Genomic DNA, 21,836 nt, shown 5'->3' on the forward strand with positions numbered 1-21,836 from the left:
CTAAAAAACTGAAATATCACATTTACATAAATATTCAGACCCTTTACTCAGTACTTTGTTGAAGCACATTTGGCAGCGATTACAGCCTATAAGCTTGGCACACCTGTATTTGGGGAGTTTCTGACATTCTTCTCTGTAGATCCTCTCAAGCTCAGTCAGGTTGGAAGGGGAGTGTCTCTGCACAGCTATTTTTAGGTCTTTCTATAGGATGTTCGATCGGGTTCAAATCCGGCCACTCAAGGACATCATTGTGCTGTTGGAAGGTGAAACTTCATCCAGGTCTGAGGTCCTGAGTGCTCTGGAGCAGGTTTTCATCAAGGATCTCACTGTACTTCGCTCCGTTCATCTTTCCCTCGATCCTGACTAGTCTCCCAGTCCCTGCCGCTAAAAAAAACATACCCACAGCATGATGCTGCCACCACCATGCTTCACTGTAAGGATGGTGCCAGGTTTCCTCCAGATGTGACACTTGACGTTCAGGCCAAAATCTTGGTTTTATCAGTCAAGAGAATCTGGTTTCTCATGATATGAGAGTCTTTAGGTGCCTTTTGACAAACTCCAAGTGGGCTGTCATGTGCCTTATTCTGAGGAGTGGCTTCCGTCTGGCCACTCTACCATAAAGGCCTCATTGGTGGAGTGCTGCAGAGATGGGAGAATCTTCCAGAAGGACAACCATCTCCACAGAGGAACTCTGGAGCTCAGTCAGAGTGACCATTGGGTTCTTGGTCATCTCTGACCAAAGCCCTTCTCCCAAAATTGCTCTGTTTTGCCATGCCGCCAGCTCTAGGAAGAGTCTTGGTGGTTCCAAACTTCTTCCATTGAAGCATGATGGAGGCCACGGTGTTTTTGGAGACCTTCAATGCTGCAGAATTTTTTGGTGCCCTTCCCCAGATCTGTGCCGACACAATCCCGTCTCGGAGTTCTACAGACAATTCCTTTGACCTCATGGCATCATTTTTGCTCTGACAACTGTGTTCCTTTCCAAATCATGTCCAATCTTTTGAATTTACCACAGGTGGACTCTAATCAAGTTGTAGAAACAGCTCAAGGATGATCAATGGAAACAGGACGCACCTGAGCTCAATTTCAAGTCTCAGAGCAAAGGGTCTGAATACTTATGTAATTAAGATATCCACTTTTAATACATTTGCAAAAATGTCCCCCCCAAAAAATAATTTGGGGGTATTTTATGTAGATTGAGGGGAAAAAACATTTTCATCCATTTTAGAATAAGGCTGTAACGTAACAAAATGTGGAAAAAGGGAAGGCGTCTGAATACTTTCCGAATGCACGGTATATTTAACGTCAGCCTACATACAAATATATAATTTCCTCTATTGCTCTCTGTAACTACCTTGGACAGGATGTAACCACTAAACAGACTTTATCAGTTTGAACTCTTTAGTAGTAAAATATTATCCATGGTAACGACAATAGAATAAGCAATACTATCATTGACACTGGGGTCGTGTTAAAGAGTTCAGAAATCTGCATTTTCAACCATTTCAACTACGTTTTATATTGAAAGTCAATAGGTTGTTTAGCTTCAATAAAGTGACCAGGGACATAGTACTATAGTACTTTCATTCCCGTTTGTGAATTCTCCCCCGAGTGAAGCACAAAAATGTGTCTGATGCCAAGCATAAATAACATTAAGAAACATTTTACATCTGCATTTACAAAACGCAGCAGGATATTTCTTAGGAGTTCTTTTTTTTTCTGCGTGAAAAACAGAATTTTGTGTTAACGTGACAAGACATGCACCCCTACATCAGTTTAGTCACGTCATGCTTAAAGACATAACTGTGAAACAAAACAGTTAAAACCAAACCAGGCTCTGGTGCTTTGTGATGGCCCAGCAACACACTCTTCAGAGGCACTCCCCTCCTTGGCACCCCCTTCCACAGCACCCCCTTCAAGGATTTTGACACCTCTGTGGACAATCTTTCGAACAAACAAATAATATGTATTTAAACAAAGCATGTCATGAAATTCCTAGTTTTCCATATTTATGAGATACATTGTCCTTTGCTTTCAAACTATTTCACCTCAGATCAGTCATGCTGTATACGTAATAAAAAGCCTAATTGAAATAGAAACCGATCAGATTATCAATATGTCAGTGTCATTAAAAGCTGTACCTTTCGCCACAGAAACATACATGATGTTGTATGAAATCTCTTGAGAATTATTTTCCACATATTGGAGAGGAAAGAGGAAGGGGTTGGTTTTGAAAAAATGTAATTGCTGTTAGTTTGTAAAATTTCTCAGCTAATAGGAATTGTTGGTGGTTAGTTAATTAGACCATAACTTTTACTATTAGATATGCTGTTTCAAACAACGCTGTGATCATAGGTAAGAGACAACATGAACACATGTAATAAAAATGACATTTAACTCAGGGTTCTATGCTCTAGAATGAGAGATAGATAGAAGACTGTGGGCAACACTATGTTTGCATAATTCTCCTATAAAAGTTACTGCATACAAACATGAAGATCAGCTACATCTGGTATCATCTAGGGATGACAAATCAGACTCACCAATTAGCCATCTTTTATTCATACGTGACATTTTGAAAACATATAGCTAACTAGCTAAAGCCACAATTTAGCTGACGTAAATTACCACTGTGGTGGGGTAGGATCTGGCTAAAGATAATCTAACTTGTTAATGACAAATAACTAGCTAGTTAGCTAACGGGAGCTGACGAGCCAATGGATGAACTTGTGAAAGCAAACTTTGAACATTATATAGTGCTAAGGTTACACACATGATCGTCTGGAACCAGGATTTTTCAAAACAAGTGTTACTTGAGTAACGGTGGAATGGTCTGTCACTAAAAGATTAAGAGCCATTAAGAACAGTAAACTACAGCTGCACCCCAATGAACAATGTGGAGTCTCTCGAAACATGGGACTTGTGATAACATCACTTCATTACAAACTGTGAAAGCAAACTTTCCTGAACTCACCTACGGTCGAGCGCCTGCCATCTTCCTCCATCAGGTCGTCCTGGTCAGCTCGTTGTTGCATGCGGTTTGGTTGATGGAACAAGACAGCCAATGATATTGTTTTTGACAGAGGGAACTGATTGGTCAGGTGTTGAAGGTCCTGCCCCCAATTTTTTCCTTGCGAAACACTGTCTGTAAATGTACGAATCTCTGGGTGTGTGACAGTATCGACAGAAATCTGAGAATGCGTAGATTCAAAATCTTCAAGTGTGTTCACAGCAGAATATTCATGGTCATAAATGGAACTTTTATGATTCCGAAAATAAATTATCCTTGCCAATTTTATAAAATGTGTTTAAGTCACAAGTTTGCAATAGTTGTTACATTTATTCACACGTCACGCGTGCGAAATTAAGATTACACATTTGCAAATCGTAATTGCAACCACAAATCTAAAATACAAACTCACTTAATGCTGTCATCATTACAGGATGGCGAGCAACATGGCACCGACAGAGATGGTCGCCTCGCTTCAAGTCCTTAGGAAACTATGCAGTATGTTTTATTTTTTATGTATTATTTCTTACATTGTTACACCAGGAAATCTTAAGTCTTATGACATACAGCCGGGAAGACCAATTGGATATAAGAGCGATATCAACTTACCATCATTACGACAAGGAATACGACTTTCCCAAAGCAAATCCTCTGTTTGGACCACCACCCAATGGATCTAATCCTAGAAGCCGACCCAAAACAACAGCACCGCAGAAGGAGCAGAAGTCACGCGGCCTTGTCAGGCTCCATAGACGTGCACATCGCCCACCTCTTCCGACTATACTACTCACCAATGTCCAGTCTCTTGATAACAAGGTAGACGAAATTCGAGCAACGGTTGCCTTCCAGAGACACATCAGAGATTGTAACATTCTCCGTTTCACAGAAACATGGCTCTCTCGAGATATGTTTTCGGGATCGGTTCAGCCAGCAGGCTTCTCCATGCATCGCGCCGACAGAAATAAACACCTCTCTGGGAAGAGGATGGGCGGGGGTGTATGCTTATGATTACACCATGAGTCGTTAATCATTAACAACATACAGGAACTCAAGTCCTTCTGCTCACCAGACCTAGAATTCCTTACAATCAAATGCCGGCCATATTTCCTCCCAAGAGAAATCTTGTCAGTTATCGTCACAGCTGTGTACATTCCCCCACAAGCAGATACCAAGATGGCCCTCAAGGAACTTCACTGGACTATGTAAACTGGAAACCATATATCCTGAGGCTGCATTTATCGTAGCTGTGGATTTTAACAAAGAATTTAGGTAGCCTTGTTCTCAAATTTGCTATCATCATATTGATTGCACTACACGTGGGGGGATCACTGCTACTCTAACTTCTGTGATACATACAAAGGCCTCCCCCACCCTCCCTTCGGGAAATCTTATAAACAGAAACTCCAACAGGATGTACCATTCAACGCTGGTCTGACCACACTTCAAGATTGTTTGGAACACGCAAACTGGGATATGTTTTGGTCATCCTCAGAGAACAACATGGATCTATCTATACGCTGACACGGTGAGTGAGTTTATAAGAAAGTGCATTGGAGAAGTTGTACCCACTGTAACTATTAAAACCGTGGATGGATGGCAGCATTCACACAAAACTGAAAAGCGCAAACCACCGCTTTTAACCATGGAAAGAGGTCTGGGAATATGGCTGAATATAAACAGTGTAGCGATTCCCTCCGCAAGGCAATCAAACAAGCGAAATGCCGGTACAAGGACAAAGTGTAGTCGAAATTACACGGCTCAGACACGAGGCGTATGTGGCAGGAAATCACGGATTACAAAAAGAAAACCGTCACGGACACCAATGTCACACTTCCAGACAAACTAAACACCTTATTTGCCCGCTTTGAGGATAATAACAGTGCCCCCGTCGTGGCTCGCTAACAAGGACTGCCCCCCCCCCTTCTCCGTGGCCGATGTGAGTAAAACATTTGAACGTGTTAACCCTCGCAAGGCTGCTGTCCCAGACACCATCCCTAGCCGCGTCCTCAGAGCATGTGCAGACCAGCTGGCTGGTGCGTTTATGGACATATTCAATCGCTCCCTATCCCAGTCCGCTGTCCCCACATGCTTGAAGATGTCCACCATTGTTCCTGTACCCAAGAAGGCAAAAGATAACTGAACTAAAATGACTACTGCCCCGTAGCACTCACTTCTGTCATCATGAAGTGCTTTGAGAGACTAGTCAAGGATCATATCACTTCCACTTTACTGGCCACTCTAGACCCACTTCAGTTTGCATACCGCCCCAACAGGTCCACAGACAATGCAATCACCATCACACTGCCCTATGTAAGAATGCTGTTCATTGACTATAGCTCAGCATTCAACACCATAATACCCTCCAAGTTCATAATCAAGCTGGTGGCCCTGGGTCTCAACCCCACCCTGTGCAATTGGGTCCTGGACTTTCTGATGGGCCACCCCTAGGTGGTGAAGGTAGGAAACAACACTGGGGCCCCAAAAAGGGTGCATGCTCAGCCCCCTCCCGTATTCCCTGTTCACCCACGACTGTGTGGCCATGCACGCCTTCAACTAAATCCTCAAGTTGGCAGACGACACAACAGTAGTAGGCTTGATTACCAACAACAACAACGAGACAGGGAAGAGGTGAGGGCACTCGGAGTGTGGTGTCAGGAAAACAACCTCTCATTCAACGTCAACAAAACAAAGGAGATGTTTGTGGACTTCAGGAAACAGCAGGGGGAGCACCCCCCTATCCACATCAAAGGGACAGCAGTGGAGAAGGTGGAAAGAATTAAGTTCCTCTGCGTACACATCACAGACAAACTGAAATGGTCCACCCACACAGACAGTGTGGTGAAGAAGGCGCAGCAGCGCTTCTTCAACCTCGGGAGGCTGAAGAAATTTGGCTTGTGACCCAAAACCCTTACCAACTTTTACAGATGGGGTGGCATGTAGCTTAGGGTTAGAGCGTTGGACTAGTAACAGAAAGGTTGCAAGATCAAATCCCCAAGCTGACAAGGTAAAAATCTGTTGTTTTGCCCCTGAACAAAGCAGTTAACCCACTGTTCCTAGGCCGTCATGGAAAATAAGAATTTGTTCTGAAATGACTTGCCTCGTTAAATAACAGTAAAAAAATAAAGATACACAATCGAGAGCATCCTGTCAGGCTGTATCACGGCAACTGCACCGCTCTCAACCGCAAGGCTCTCCAGAGGGTGGTGCGGTCTGCACAACACATTACAGGGGAAAACTGCCTGCCCTCCACACCTACAGCACCCGATGTCACAGGAAGGCCATCAAGGACAACAACCACCTGAGCCAATGCCTGTTCACACAGCTGTCATCCAAAAGGTGATGTCAGTACAGGTGCATCAAAGCTAGAGGCCATCAGACTGCTAAACAGCAATCACTAACTCAGACAGGCTGCTGCATAGATTGAGACCCAATCACTGGCTACTTTAATAAATGTATCACTAGTCACTTTAATAATGTTTACATATCTTACATTATGTATATACTGTATTTTATACAATCTACTGCACATGCTTATGCCGCTCATCCATATATGTACAAATTCTCATTCACCCCTTTAGATTTGTGTGTATTAGGTAGTTGTTGGGGAACTGTTATATTACTTGTTAGATGTTACTGCACTGTCGGAACTAGAAGCACAAGCATTTCGCTACACTCGCATTAACATCTGCTAACCATGTGTATGCAACAAATCAATTTTGATTTGATTATAATCCCAAAGAATTCCCCTGTTGTTGACTGTTCATGAAGGGGGAAGGGAGTAGGATATATGGCACATATTTGCATGTGCTTGAGAAAGTCTACAAATTCGAATGAATGGCCTACTGTGCAAGACCTTTTCCAGTGAAGATTTATGGATGTAATCTTTGTTTAGTGGCACAAATTCACATTGCGACTGTGCGCAATTAGCCTTAAATATTTCCAAACATTGCCTATCATTTGCATTTAGGCGCACATTCATAACAGGATAAGAAGCATGTAACTCAGCTGTCATTTATCCCATTCTAAAACTTAAATGTGTGAGTTGTTGGCTAATCTTCAAAGACTGTGGTGCCATGGTCCAATTTAGGCATGTTCGACATCATCATCCAATTCAATTTCCAGTAGCAATTGGTTTTCTGGTCCCTTTGGCACTCTAGTAGCATATCCACGTGGCATGCCAATATCAATCTATTTGATATTAGGAATCTTAACTGTAGGAGATCAAAATCAAGGGTCAAGTAAGACCTAGACTTCGATCCATCCAAACCATTGACCATGCGAACACCAGATTACAGAGCGGCTATTTTGAATCAATGTACAGCAACAGCACTCGAGAAAACAACTCGTCGACTCGGATCTACCGCTGTGAGAAAACAGTTTGCCTGCCCTATAGTCAGTCTACTGTCTGTTATTATTGTTGAAGATGATCTTCTTGGCTCAAATAGCCTACTTCCCGTCAAAAAAATACATAGGTTACATTTAGTTTAATTTACGTCCAGTCTCATAATAAAAACACTGACATAATAGGAAAGCAACACAATTAGCCTATTGTTTTTCAGTTGACTGTCACGTTGCTCAGCAAATTAAGGTCGGCTAGAAAGGCTTGTTTACCTTACACATAAACACGTTGGCAAGCCACCCATAACGCAAGTTTCTTACCTTTTAAGGTTAAGTATTATTACTGACGGCCATTACTTCGCTTCGACCATTTTTAGCCTTTCTACCACATAGTACACAAACCAGCTGGAACTCCTAGCCTCTGCCTTGGAGTAACAATATCGCGTTCTCGGTGGGGTGGGAGGAGACAGGATGTAAAGAGCCTTGATGCGGTTATGTTCATCACAGATTGCATTACGAATAGTCATATTTTGGTCCGTTGGTACTGTCAATCCAGACCAATCTGTCGTGGACATGAGGGGTAGAAAAATCTGCTTGATTATGACATTTTTTTTAAATAGAGTGGTCAAAGAAATTCCAATGTGAGGCGTACTTCCTTGTATGATGGACGGTTTATTTTCTCTGAGCTGAACTAGCAGTCATATTTACCAGTATAAGGTTACATTACATGCTCAGGAATGGCCAGCACAGTTTATCCGATTTGGCATTACTGTACAAGCCGCTTCTATGAGGGATCAAACCTGCCATAATTAGAAATAATTGAATAAATGCACACATAAATAAACAAATATATGATTAAATACAAATACATAAATAAATGCACGCATAAAAAAATATTAATTGATACATGGATAAATGATGCAAACATACATAGATACATACTTATTTAAATAATTAATCCCACTTTCATTTTATTCATTTATATTATTTCTGTATTTCTTCCTCCAATATGTTAATGAGGGGGTGTCAAATAAACGTATGTGGGTGGTATCTAACACACCATTGGTTGATCAATGCCACGGCGCATTTGCCTGGGGTGCGTTCAGTTTTGAAACAGTGCTGTACTGAATGACCAGTTGAAAAACTGTGATTATGGTGACCCAGAGGCCAATTGTTTATGTTGTGCTGCACCAGGAGTCTCTGTTATCACCTGAACTCTGGTGAAGTCGTTAGGCAATTTCCTCCCAATTGTAAAACATGTATGGGTTCACCTCTGTGTCCGCTGACACAAGTTTTTGATGCATGCCTCCACACCGAAAAACAGGTAATCTGTAGAGGCGTTGCTTGTGTTAGACAGCACTGTGAAGTCTCTGGCTACCGCTCGCCTGATTGCAGCCATACTTGCCAGAAAAACTGGGCTAATGTAGCTATCTACGGGTTGTACATCTCTCTTTTTGGACCATCTGAGCCAGGCAAAAGCAAGACGTTGCACAGTGACATTGATCAACCAATGGTGTCCACCCACAGACGTTTGATTGACAAATATATAAATTAATGAAATATATAAATGAATGAAAGTGTGAATATTTAGACGATACAAAGATCAATAATTTAATACATATATGTGGAGAAAAAGGAATGAACTTTGGTCAATATTTTTGTATTTCATTTATTTATGTGTGCATTTATTGATTTATAAATGTTTCTATTTAGAGTGCACTTTACTTTTTCAACATTTTTTTAAACGTTACAGCCTTATTCTAAAATGGATTAAATCAATTGTTTTCCTCATCAATCTACACACATTGACAAAGTGAAAACTGAAAAACCTTATTTACATAAGTATTCAGACCCTTTGCTATGACACTCGAAACTGAGCTCAGGTGCATCATGTTTCCATTGATCATACTTGAGATGTTTCTACAACTTGATTGGAGTCAACCTGTGGTAAATTCAATTGATTGGAATTCATTTTTATTTGCTTTTTTTAACCTTTATTTAAAACAATCAAGTCAGTTAAGAACAAATTCGTATGTACAATGATATCCTACGATGATTTGGAAAGGCACACACCTGTCTCTATAAGGTCCCACAGTTGACAGTATATGCCAGAGCAAAAACCAAGCCATGAGGGCAAAGGAATTGTTCGTAGAGCTCTGAGACAGGATTGTATTGAGGCACAGATTTGGGGAAGGGTACTAACAAATGTCTGCAGCATTGAAGGTCCCCAAGAACACAGTGACCTCCATCATTCTTAAATGGAAGAAGTTTTGAACCACCAAGACTCTTCCTAGAGCTGGCCGCCTGGCCAAACTGAGCAATCAGGGGAGAAGGGCCTTGGTCAGGGAGGTGACCAAGAATCCGATGGTCACTCTGACAGAGCTCCAGAGTTCCTCTGTGGAGTTGGGAGAACCTTCCAGAAGGACACCCATCTCTGCAGCACTCCACCAGTTAGGCCTTTATGGTAGAGTGGCCAGACGGAAGCCACTCCTCAGTAAAAGGCACATGACAGCCCACTTGGAATTTGCCAAAAGGCACCTAAAAGACTCTCAGACCATGGGAAATAAGATTCTCTTGTCTGATGAAACCAAGATGGAACTCTTTGGCCTGAATGCCAAGTGTCATGTCTGGAGGAAACCTGGCACCATCTGTACAGTGAAGCATGGTGGTGGCAGCATCAAGCTGTGGGGATGTCTTTCAGCGGCAGGGAAGGCGGGTCTAGACAGGATCGAGGGTAAGATGAACGGAGCAAAGTATAGAGAGATCCTTGATGAAAACCTGCTCCAGAGCACTCAGGACCTCAGACTGGGAGCGAAGTTTCACCTTCCAACATGACAATGACCCTAAGCACACAACAAGACAATGCAGGAGTGGCTTCAGGAGAAGTCTCTGAATGTGGTGTGGGGGCTGTGCTTTGGCAAAGTGGGTGGGGTTATATCCTTCCTGTTTGGCCCTGTCCGGGGGTGTCCTCGGATGGGGCCACAGTGTCTCCTGACCCCTCCTGTCTCAGCCTCCAGTATTTATGCTGCAGTAGTTTATGTGTCAGGGGCTAGGGTCGGTTTGTTATATCTGGGAGTACTTCTCCTGTCCTATTCGGTGTCCTGTGTGAATCTAAGTGTGCGTTCTCTAATTCTCTCCTCTCTTTCTTTCTCTCTCTCGGAGGACCTGAGCCCTAGGACCATGCCCCAGGACTACCTGACATGATGACTCCTTGCTGTCCCCAGTCCACCTGGCCGTGCTGCTGCTCCAGTTTCAACTGACCTGAGCCCTAGGACCATGCCCCAGGACTACCTGACATGATGACTCCTTGCTGTCACCAGTCCACCTGGCCGTGCTGCTGCACCAGTTTCAACTGTTCTGCCTTATTATTATTTGACCATGCTGGTCATTTATGAACATTTTAACATCTTGGCCATGTTCTGTTAAAATCTCCACCGCAGGGGCCTCGGTCTGGCTCTGATGCCAAGGAGCCAGAACCGGCTGATACCCTAATACACATTGAAAAGGAGTTTAGGTTAGTGGAGGAGTGACGTAGCGAGTTCTGAGCCATCTCTGCCCAGGGCACGAACTTCGCCCACTCCCCCGGTCGATCCTGGCAATAAGACCGCAGAAACCTACCCACATCCTGGTTAACTCTCTCCACCTGCCAATTACTCTCGGGGTGAAAACCTGAGGTAAGACTAACCAAGATCCCCAGACGCTCCATGAACGCCTTCCAGACCCTTGATGTGAACTGGGGACCCCGATCAGACACTATATCCTCAGGCACCCCATAGTGCCGGAAAACGTGTGTAAATAGGGCCTCTGCAGTTTGTAAGGCCGTAGGGAGACCGGGCAAAGGGAGGAGACGACAGGACTTTGAAAACCGATCCACAACGACCAGGATCGTGGTTTAACCCTGTGAAGGTGGAAGATCAGTCAAAAAATCCACCGACAGGTGCGACCACGGCCGTTGAGGAACGGGTAGAGGTTGTAGCTTACCTCTGGGCAGGTGTCTAGGAGCCTTGCACTGGGCGCACACCGAGCAGGAAGAAACATAACTCCTCACGTCCTTAGCTAAAGTGGGCCACCAGTACCTCCCTTCAAGACAGCGCAACGTCCGACCTATCCCAGGATGACCAGAGGAGGGTGACGTGTGAGCCCAATAGATCAATCGGTCGCGGACAGCAGACGGAACGTACAGACGACCAGCTGGACACTCAGGGGGGAGAGGGCTCTGCACGTGATGCCCGCTCAATGTCCGCGTCCAGCTCCCACACTACAGACGCCACCAGACACGAAGCTGGGAGTATGGGAGTGGGATCCATGGATCGCTCCTCTGTGTCATACAGCCGAGACAATGCATCTGCCTTAACGTTCTGGGAGCCTGGTCTATAAGAAAGAGTAAACACAAACGAGTGAAAAACATGGCCCATCTTGCCTGGCGAGGATTCAATCTCTTCGCCTGCCGGATGTACTCCAGATTGCGGTGGTCAGTCCAGATAAGAAAAGGGTGTTTAGCCCCCTCAAGCCAATGCCTCCACACCTTCAAGGCTTCTACGACAGCTAACAGCTCTCGGTTCCCCACATCATAGTTTTGCTCCGCCGGGCTCAGCTTCTTCGAAAAGAAAGCACAGGGGCGAAGCTTCAGTGGCGTACCCGAACGCTGAGAGAGCACTGCTCCTATCCCAGCTTCGGATGCGTCCACCTCCACTATGAATGGCAAAGAGGGATCCGGATGAGCCAGCACAGTCACCGAGGTAAACAGAGTCTTCAGGTGCTCAAAAGCCCTGTTTGCCTCAGCCGACCACTGCAAGCGCATCGGGCCCCCCTTTAGCAGTGGCCAGACGGAAGCCACTCCTCAGTAAAAGGCACATGACAGCCCACTTGGAATTTGCCAAAAGGCACCTAAAAGACTCTCAGACCATGGGAAATAAGATTCTCTTGTCTGATGAAACCAAGATGGAACTCTTTGGCCTGAATGCCAAGTGTCATGTCTGGAGGAAACCTGGCACCATCTGTACAGTGAAGCATGGTGGTGGCAGCATCAAGCTGTGGGGATGTCTTTCAGCGGCAGGGAAGGCGGGTCTAGACAGGATCGAGGGTAAGATGAACGGAGCAAAGTATAGAGAGATCCTTGATGAAAACCTGCTCCAGAGCACTCAGGACCTCAGACTGGGAGCGAAGTTTCACCTTCCAACATGACAATGACCCTAAGCACACAACAAGACAATGCAGGAGTGGCTTCAGGAGAAGTCTCTGAATGTGGTGTGGGGGCTGTGCTTTGGCAAAGTGGGTGGGGTTATATCCTTCCTGTTTGGCCCTGTCCGGGGGTGTCCTCGGATGGGGCCACAGTGTCTCCTGACCCCTCCTGTCTCAGCCTCCAGTATTTATGCTGCAGTAGTTTATGTGTCAGGGGGCTAGGGTCGGTTTGTTATATCTGGGAGTACTTCTCCTGTCCTATTCGGTGTCCTGTGTGAATCTAAGTGTGCGTTCTCTAATTCTCTCCTCTCTTTCTTTCTCTCTCTCGGAGGACCTGAGCCCTAGGACCATGCCCCAGGACTACCTGACATGATGACTCCTTGCTGTCCCCAGTCCACCTGGCCGTGCTGCTGCTCCAGTTTCAACTGACCTGAGCCTTAGGACCATGCCCCAGGACTACCTGACATGATGACTCCTTGCTGTCACCAGTCCACCTGGCCGTGCTGCTGCACCAGTTTCAACTGTTCTGCCTTATTATTATTTGACCATGCTGGTCATTTATGAACATTTTAACATCTTGGCCATGTTCTGTTAAAATCTCCACCCAGCACAGCCAGAAGAGGACTGGCCACCCCACTTATGCTCTCTCTAATTCTCTCTTTCTTTCTTTCTCTCTCTCAGAGGACTTGAGCCCTAGGACCATGCCCCAGGACTACCTGACATGATGACTCCTTGCTGTCCCCAGTCCACCTGACCGTGCTGCTGCTCCTTTTTCAACTGTTCTGCCTTATTATTATACGACCATGCTGGTCATTTATGAACATTTGAACATCTTGGCCATGTTCTGTTATAATCTCCACCCGGCACAGCCAGAAGAGGACTGGCCACCCCACATAGCCTGGTTCCTCTCTAGGTTTCTTCCTAGGTTTTGGCCTTTCTAGGGAGTTTTTCCTAGCCACCGTGCTTCTACACCTGCATTGCTTGCTGTTTGGGGTTTTAGGCTGGGTTTCTGTACAGCACTTTGAGATATCAGCTGATGTACGAAGGGCTATATAAATACATTTGATTTGAAAATAAATTTGATTTGATTTGAATGTCCTTGAGTGTCCCAGCCAGAGCCAGGACTTGAACCCAATCAAACATCTCTGGAGAGACTTGAAAATAGCTTTGCAGTGACACTCCCAATCCAACATGAAAGAGCTTGAGAGGATTTGCAGAGAAGAATGGGAGAAACTCACCGAATACAGGTTTGCCAAGCTTGTAGCATCATACCCAAGAAGTCTCGAGGCTGTAATCGCTGCCAAAGGTGCTTCAACAAAGTACTGAGTAAAGGGTCTGAATACTTATGTGAATTTGATATGTTTTTTTATTTGTAATACATTTGCACAAAAAAATCTAAACCTGTTTTTGCTTTGTCATTGTGGGGTATTGTGTGTAGATTGATGAGGGGAAAAAACCATGTAATCAATTTTAGAATAAGGCTGTAACTTAAAATGTTGAATAAGTCAAGGGGTCTGAATACTTTCCAAATGTACTGTATATGTGGATTTATTAACATAATTTATTTCTAATTATGGCAGGTTTGGTCCTCCATAGAGGTGTTCAGGTGATAACAAAGAATCCAGGGGCTTCATTTATCAACCATGTGTACATTTCACACTAAATTCACTAAATTCAGATGTAATGGGAGATTATAGGATTTGCATGCAGTATATTATTGGGAGTTATCTAACTTTTATCAAACAGTTCACTTTTTTTGGTAACAAAAACACCCTCATTTCCTGTATGATTTGGAATGTTGTAACTGGGCCATGTCAGTTTCGAAAAGAATGTGCAATGGCAAATTTGACCACATTTCTATTGAGGCGTGACTCTTTCTGTCAGTCATATGTGTATAGGTGGCAGGGAAGTCAGGCGCAGGAGAGTCAAACGGAGCGTAAAATGGAGTCTTTTAATAATGTCCTAGTAACATGCTCCATAACACTAAACAGGAAAAGAACATAAACATAATATGGGTACGAAGACCCGTCGCGCACCTATACAACAAACAACACTACACTGACAATAAACAATCTCTGACAAAGACATGAGGGGAAACAGAGGGTTAAATACACAACAGGTAATGAATGGGATTGAAAACAGGTGTGTGGGAAGACAAGACAAAACCAATGTAAAATGAAAAATGGATCAATGATGGCTAGAAGACCGGTGACGTTGAACGCCGCCCGGACAAGGAGAGGCAACGACTTCGGCAGAAGTCGTGACAGTACCCCCCCCTGACACGCGGCTCCAGCTGCGCGTCGACACCGGCCTCGGGGACGACCCGGAGGGCGAGGTGCAGGGCGATCCGGATGGAGACGGTGGAATTCTGATAACATGGAAGGATCTAACACATCCTCCACCGGAACCCAGCATCTCTCCTCCGGCCCGTACCCCTCCCAGTCCACGAGGTACTGAAGGCCCCTCGCCCGAAGTCTCGAATCCAAAATGGATCGAACAGAGTACGCCGGAACCCCCTCGATGTCTAGAGGAGGCGGAGGAACATCACGCACTTCAGCCTCCTGGAGTGGACCAGCCACCATCGGCCTGAGGAGAGACACATGGAACGAGGGGTTAATACGGTAATTAGTGGGCAGTTGTAACCTATAACATACCTCGTTCACTCTCCTCAGGACTTTAAACGGCCCCACAAACTGCGGACCCAGCTTCCGGCAGAGCAGGCGGAGGGGCAGGTTTCGGGTCGAGAGCCAGACCCTGTCCCCTGGTGCGAACACTGGGGCCTCACTGCTGCGACGGTCTGCGCCAATTTTCTGGTGCCTTATGGCACGCTGAAGGTGGACGTGGGCTGCCTCCCAGGTTTCCTCAATTGTCCACCGCAGGGGCCTCGGTCTGGCTCTGATGCCAAGGAGCCAGAACCGGCTGATACCCTAATACACATTGAAAAGGAGTTTAGGTTAGTGGAGGAGTGACGTAGCGAGTTCTGAGCCATCTCTGCCCAGGGCACGAACTTCGCCCACTCCCCCGGTCGATCCTGGCAATAAGACCGCAGAAACCTACCCACATCCTGGTTAACTCTCTCCACCTGCCAATTACTCTCGGGGTGAAAACCTGAGGTAAGACTAACCAAGATCCCCAGACGCTCCATGAACGCCTTCCAGACCCTTGATGTGAACTGGGGACCCCGATCAGACACTATATCCTCAGGCACCCCATAGTGCCGGAAAACGTGTGTAAATAGGGCCTCTGCAGTTTGTAAGGCCGTAGGGAGACCGGGCAAAGGGAGGAGACGACAGGACTTTGAAAACCGATCCACAACGACCAGGATCGTGGTTTAACCCTGTGAAGGTGGAAGATCAGTCAAAAAATCCACCGACAGGTGCGACCACGGCCGTTGAGGAACGGGTAGAGGTTGTAGCTTACCTCTGGGCAGGTGTCTAGGAGCCTTGCACTGGGCGCACACCGAGCAGGAAGAAACATAACTCCTCACGTCCTTAGCTAAAGTGGGCCACCAGTACCTCCCTTCAAGACAGCGCAACGTCCGACCTATCCCAGGATGACCAGAGGAGGGTGACGTGTGAGCCCAATAGATCAATCGGTCGCGGACAGCAGACGGAACGTACAGACGACCAGCTGGACACTCAGGGGGAGAGGGCTCTGCACGTGATGCCCGCTCAATGTCCGCGTCCAGCTCCCACACTACAGACGCCACCAGACACGAAGCTGGGAGTATGGGAGTGGGATCCATGGATCGCTCCTCTGTGTCATACAGCCGAGACAATGCATCTGCCTTAACGTTCTGGGAGCCTGGTCTGTAAGAAAGAGTAAACACAAAACGAGTGAAAAACATGGCCCATCTTGCCTGGCGAGGATTCAATCTCTTCGCCTGCCGGATGCACTCCAGATTGCAGTGGTCAGTCCAGATAAGAAAAGGGTGTTTAGCCCCCTCAAGCCAATGCCTCCACACCTTCAAGGCTTCTACGACAGCTAACAGCTCTCGGTTCCCCACATCATAGTTTTGCTCCGCCGGGCTCAGCTTCTTCGAAAAGAAAGCACAGGGGCGAAGCTTCAGTGGCGTACCCGAACGCTGAGAGAGCACTGCTCCTATCCCAGCTTCGGATGCGTCCACCTCCACTATGAATGGCAAAGAGGGATCCGGATGAGCCAGCACAGTCACCGAGGTAAACAGAGTCTTCAGGTGCTCAAAAGCCCTGTTTGCCTCAGCCGACCACTGCAAGCGCATCGGGCCCCCCTTTAGCAGTGAGGTAATGGGAGCTGCAAACCCCAGAAAACACTGCAACTCCTTTACCGTGGTTGGAGTCGGCCAATTACGCACGGCTGTAATGCGGTCGCTCTCCATCTCCACTCCTGAAGTGGAAATCCGATGCCCTAGGAAGCAGATGGATTGTAGGAAGAACAAACATTTCTCAGCTTTGACATATAGATCATGCTCCAACAGGCGACCAAGCACCCTGCGCACCAGGGACACATGCTCGGCGCGTGTAGCAGAGTATATCAGAATATCATCGATATACACCACTACACCCTGCCCGTGCAGGTCCCTGAAGATCTCATCTACAAATGATTGGAAAACTGATGGAGCATTCATCAACCCATATGGCATGACAAGGTACTCATAATGACCTGAGGTGGTGCTAAATGCCGTCTTCCACTCATCATCCTTCCGAATACGCACCAGATTGTACGCACTCCTGAGATCCAATTTTGTGAAAAAACGTGCCAGTGCAGAGGTAGCGGGTAACTATATTTCACTGTGATTTTATTAAGACCTCGATAATCAATGCACGGGCGTAAACCGCCATCCTTTTTTTTCCACAAAAAAGAAACTCGAAGAGACGGGTGAAATGGATGGCTGAATGAACCCCTGATGCAGGGATTCAGAGACATATGTCTCCATAGCCTCAGTCTCCGCTTGCAACAGGGGATACAAGTGACTCTTGGGATATGCAGCGTCTACCAGGAGATCTATCGCACAATCCCCCCCGTCGATGTCGATGAGGTGGTCATTGAGTCGCCTTCTTTTTACAGAAGGCGAGAGCCAAATCGGCATATTCGGGGGGAATGCGCACGGTGGAGATCTGGTCTGGACTTTCCAACATAGTAGCACCAACGGAAACCCCTAAACACCTACCTGAGCATTCTTGCGACCCCCCCTGTGAGAGCCCTCTGTTGCCAAGAAACAGTGGGGTTATGGCAAGCTAACCAGGGTAGGCCTAGCACCACAGAATACGCAGGAGAATCTATAAGGAAAAGACTAATCTTCTCCTTGTGACCCTCCTGCGTTATCATACACAAAGGTGCGGTTACCTCCCTGATAAACCCTGACCCTAATGGTCGACTATCTAAGGCATGAATAGGGAAAGGAATATCCACAGGAACCATAGGGATCCCTAAACTATGAGCTAAACTTGTATTAATGAAATTCCCAGCCGCACCTGAATCTACTAGCGCCTTATTCTGGGAATGCATTGAAAAATCAGGAAAAGAGACCGAGACAAACATTAGTGTTGCAGAGGTGTCTGGATGAGAATGGTGCCTACTCACCTGGGGTGATGCCAGAATGCCCTGCCTGCCTTCTCTATTCCCAGAGGAACCAACCCGGCACCGACCAGCAGTGTGCCCTCTGCGACCATGAGTGGTGCTCCAGCGAGAACCCCCTCCGGTCTCCCTGAGGGTGCGGGAGGATGGAACAACCAGACCCCGATCTAGACGTCCACGAGTAGCCAGCATGTTGTCCAGCTTGATGGACATGTCCACCAGCTGGTCGAAGGTGAGGGTGGTGTCTCTTCAGGCCAGCTCCCGACGGACGTCCTCGCGTAGACTACAACGGTAATGGTTGATCAGGGCCCTGTCGCTCCATCCAGCGCCGGCAGCCAAGGTCCTAAACTCCAAAGCAAACTCCTGTGCACTCCTCGTCTCCTGCCTCAGATGATAGAGGAGCTCCCCCGCTGCTTTGCCTTCAGGTGGATGATCGAATACTATCCGGAATTGGCGGGTGAACTCCTCAAAATGGTCCAACGCCGCATCCTCCCTTCTACACACAGCGCTGGCCCATTCCAGGGCTTTCCCGGTGAGGCATGAGACGAGGGCGTAACTCTTCTCACTGGCAGATGGTACTGGGGAGGCCGTGGCTAGATATAAGTTCAGTTTAAGGAGGAAACCCTGGCAGCCGGCAGTATCTCCGTTGTATCCCGTGGGTAGGGATAAATGGATCTTCGATTTCGAAGAGGACAAAACGTTCAAGGGAGATTCCGGTTGTGGTGGTGGTGGCGCTGGAGAAACTCCCTGTCTCTCCCAGCGATCCATATTCTGGACAATGCGATCCATGACGGAGCTTATACAGTCAAGCTCCCTCGCTTGTTCCTGAACGCGTTCCTCCAGCTCCATGAGCATAGTGTCCTCTCCTGCTGACTTCATATTGTAGGGTCAGAGATTCTGTCAGGCATATGTGTATAGGTGGCAGGGAAGTCAGGCGCAGGAGAGTCAAACGGAGTGTAAAATGGAGTCTTTTAATAATGTCCTAGTAACATGCTCCATAACACTAAACAGGAAAAGAACATAAACATAATATGGGTACAAAGACCCGTCGCGCACCTATACAACAAACAACACATTTAACCCTCTGTGTATTTAACAGAGGGTTAAATACACAACAGGTAATGAATGGGATTGAAAACAGGTGTGTGGGAAGACAAGACAAAACCAATGAAAAATGAAAAATGGATCAATGATGGCTAGAAGACCGGTGACGTCGAACGCCGAGTACCGCCCGGACAAGGAGAGGCAACGACTTCGGTAGAAGTCGTGACACTTTCTGAAAATGCATGCCACATTTTTTTTATTTGCATAAAAATATAACGAGTGCCAAAAACACTGGCCCCTTACAAAAAAGTCCTACAGGAATCCTGCAGGAATTCAACCTTTTGTGATGGATTGTGCAGGTGACAAAATCCTGCAGGAAAAGTGACTTCTCATGCAAACATTCCTGCACAAACATGAACATTCCTGCAGGTATCATGCAGGACCGAACCCTGCAGGATTTTGATATTCATACAGGATATGGCAATACCTGCAGGGCCAAGTACATTCCTGCAGCAACCTTGCAGAACCAAAAACTGCAGGATTTTGATATTCCTACAGGATTTGAGATACAGTATGTTGTAACAACAGAGAAAATAGACTTTTGAAATATAATGCAACATCAGACATTTAAACTCAGCAGATGGGAAATGTAATAAATTGCAATGTTGAAATTCAATAAATATAGTATATGCTTTTTGAATTGGATAGATGCCAACACAATTGATAATGGTTTCAGTCAATGTAATAATGCATTTATATATCATGCTGCCAATTTAAGAAACACCCTCATTGATATACACTCTGAATAAATAAATAAATACAATGTAAAAAAAAACTTGTATACAGTTAAGTTAAGCTGAAGCAGAGAGGTGCAGAGGGCTGCCTTAATTGACATCCATGTCATCGGAACCCGGGGAACAATGGGTTAACTGCCTTGATCAGGGGCAGAATGACAGATCTTTACATGGTCAGCTCAGGGATTTGATCCAGCAATCTTTCGGTTACGGGCCCAATGCTCCTACCAGCCAGGTTACCTACTGCCCCCCTTTGTAATGATTACTTCATGCTAATAGAGTGGCAGGAGGAGCCATAAAAAAAATTATATTGTACCTCACAACAAAATGCTCAAAGCGGAGTTCCACCTGGGTGAAATAGTGGATGTTGTGTGGGAGGACGAGAGTTCTCCTGCCAAAGTGATTGAAACAAGTGGTAGGTTTCAAGATTTAGATGCAAGTGGCCGTTCCACTGGTTGTCATAAGGTGTATGCACCAATTTGTAAGTCGCTCTGGATAAGAGCGTCTGCTAAATGACTTAAATGTAAATGTAATGTAAATGTTTCACTCTGTCTGTAACTTATGTGACGTCGGTTCTCTCTCACATGTCTGTCTGGCTGGTTGTCCTATGTCTGTCGCTAATGTTTGCATGGATATGTTAAACTGGTGTCTCTTATATTATCGCAATTCTTAAGTAATGTTTGCCGTCTATCAACTCCCACTTTTATAGAGCACAAAGACAAATTGATGAGGAAATTACTCAAACTAGAGGCACCGAAGAGTCAAAGGAAGGACAAGGAAGCCAAACACAAAAGGCCGACAACGACTGGGCACTCATACACTCTCCTCAGCACTGAAACCAATCCGGCAAAGAAGACGAGAAAGGTAGGCCCAAGAGTTTTTATTCTTATGCAGATACTTAAATGTAATAATTCAATTGCTCTCTGAATATGTCGGAGCTTCTACTTTCTCACGTTAAACTTTTGACTGATTAGGTTGCTGACGGGACAAGGGATCTTCTCCTTATGGAGAAGATCACAGAAAGGGAAGATAAGGCTAAGGAAGAGGAGGAAGAGGATATCAAGGCTCTTAAAAAAAGAGGTGAAACAGTTGTAGGTCCAAAACCAGGAACTGAAAACCCTGAACATTGTCTCTGCAGAGAGGTATGTATTGCTATAGGCATGTTTGTGTTGTTATTAAGGAATCATCTGAATGTCTCTCTCTTCTGTCTGTCTCTCTCTCCTTTCATATGATTGAATTGAAAAGAGGTTTATTTTTATCTGTTTTTCAATCTCATGAGTAGCCTTGCTTCTAAAACTTGAAGCTGTGCCCCAGCCTCTACCCTCTCAGGTCACTGCCCAACCACTTACAAAGGTAAGTGCTTAATTAGCCATTTAGAAATTGTACTTGTCATCTTTCAACGTTGAACAGTGCTAAGATATTAGTGTATGATTATGTTAACATTTATACAGCCAGGACCATAGGCAGAGGGGATTACCCCTTTGGGCATAAGTAATATTATTATTATTATTATTATAATGCCATGCTGCGGGCCTGCGGTAGAGGTGGCACCTCCAAGCACAACCATGGTTAAAGAGTTGGCTGTGGCTGTTTGGGAGACAGGTGATTGCTACCTATAGATTATCTGCAAAAATTGGAAATGCCAATAAAGGGACTTATAATAATAACTTCAGCAAAGCCAGCCCTTGATGAGGGAAAAGTCAAACTGATAATTGGTATGGGAAACATTTAGATCCTAATGCAGCACGAGAAAGTGATTTCCAGTGGCAAAACCCATATATTAACTCATAAAATGTTTTACTTTTGACCCGATTTGGATTTCTAGATACTGTGCAAAACAAGTTTCCAGATATACCCCCCAAATTCATCCGAGCAGCACTGAGGGAGAAGATGAACGATGAGCATAAACTTCA

General features: G+C 45.6%; 1 protein-coding gene across 1 annotated transcript in view; it reads right to left on the minus strand.

Moving 5' to 3' along the window:
- The window catches only part of LOC118357670 (monocarboxylate transporter 6-like), a 63,448-nt gene extending 55,610 nt beyond the window's left edge, over positions 1 to 7,838 (minus strand). Inside the window, exon 1 of the mRNA XM_035735024.2 lies at positions 7,670 to 7,838. The gene's annotated coding sequence lies outside the window, so the exon portion shown is untranslated. The remainder of the gene's footprint in view (positions 1 to 7,669) is intronic.
- Positions 7,839 to 21,836: the final 13,998 nt, after the last annotated feature.

The sequence above is a fragment of the Oncorhynchus keta genome, chromosome 24 (assembly GCF_023373465.1).
Source record: "Oncorhynchus keta strain PuntledgeMale-10-30-2019 chromosome 24, Oket_V2, whole genome shotgun sequence".
NCBI lineage: Eukaryota > Metazoa > Chordata > Actinopteri > Salmoniformes > Salmonidae > Oncorhynchus > Oncorhynchus keta.